This window comes from Chinchilla lanigera, unplaced genomic scaffold (assembly GCF_000276665.1).
Source record: "Chinchilla lanigera isolate Chin_1 unplaced genomic scaffold, ChiLan1.0 scaffold00019, whole genome shotgun sequence".
Lineage (NCBI taxonomy): Eukaryota > Metazoa > Chordata > Mammalia > Rodentia > Chinchillidae > Chinchilla > Chinchilla lanigera.
Genome location: NW_004955420.1, coordinates 24,383,475 through 24,384,896, shown reverse-complemented (window position 1 = coordinate 24,384,896; position 1,422 = coordinate 24,383,475).

The window sequence follows — 1,422 nt, the reverse complement described above, 5'->3', positions numbered from 1 at the left end:
TTCACTTTGTAGCCCAGGCTGGCCTCAAACTCATTTGCTATCTTCCTGCCTTAGCCTCCCAAGTGCTGGGATTACAGGCATGTGCCACCACACCTGGCTCTTGAGGATGTTTTAAACCATGGCATAGACTGAACACATCTGTGCACTAGCAGGTCTTGGTTTGCCAATTTGACACATGCCTGTAATCCCAGCACTTGGGAGGCTGAGGCAGGAGGATCACTGTTAGTTCAAGGCCAGCCTGAACTACATAGTGAGTTCAAGTCCAGCCTAGACTCTGTAGCCAGACCTTGTCTCAAAAAAGAAAAGAAAAAAAAAAAAAAATTTGTAAGTTCTGCTCTGGTTGTTCCTTTAACCCCTAGAGGAGCAGGCTAGTGTCACCCAGCAGAGCAGGCAGGAGACAGAGGCAGAGGCGGACCCACCTTCAGAGCCATGGTTCAGCACTTGCCATGTCAGAAGAAGCCCAAGAGCAACTCTTTCCAATTCAGTAAGCCTCTGGTGAGAGACAGCTCTAAGATTTTCTGAGAGTGAAACATAAAGATGCACTTACATTAGCAGGGCATGGTGGGCCAACGCTTATCATAGCACTCTGGGAGGCTGAACCAGGAAGATTGCAAATGTGAGCCCTTCCTGGGCCCCTTAGTGAATCCCTGTCTCAGAATAAAGGCAGCACCTAAAAGTGCCGGGAATATGGCTGAGCGCAAAGCCCCTGGGCTCAATCCGCATTGACTGGAAGAAAGAAGAAGATTCTCATAAAGGGTGCTTGCCTTAGTCCTCAGCTCTCTTCACTCAGCTGGGCACCAGCCCTTGGCAGGCCAGGCAGATGACTTCTATTTAGGACAGAGCTGGGCGCTGTGGGTGCCATCTGCAGTGACTCAGGGCGCAGGAGCGCTGCAGGGGGGCTGTAAAAACACTGTCCTTGGAGCTAATCGCACACTTACTGAGAAGCTGCGAGAATAAAACTGCGTGGAGAGCTTGCATACCCTTTACTAAGAGGCACCTATTCTTAGCATTTGCACATTTGCTTAATTATACATTGCACTGCACGCACACCCCACGTACGAGTAATGTTTTGGGATCCATTTGAGTGTAACTCACATACATTGCACTTTCTACTTTCTAAGTATTTCGGTGTGCCTTCCTTAACCACATTACAGATAGCAACCTCGGGAAATGTCACACATTTATCTTATCATCCCTATTCTACTTTTGTCAGTTGTCCTAATAATTCTCCTGATAGCATTTTTTCTCCTCCAAAAGATAACCCTAGCCAGCGTGATAGTGCAGACCTGTAATCCCAGCACTCGGGAGGCTGAGGCAGGAGGAACACTGTGAGTTCGAGGCCAGCCTCGGCTACAAAGTGAGCTCAAGGCCAGCCTGAACTGCGTAGAGAGAGCCTATCTCAAAAAGACAAAAAAGGGGCTG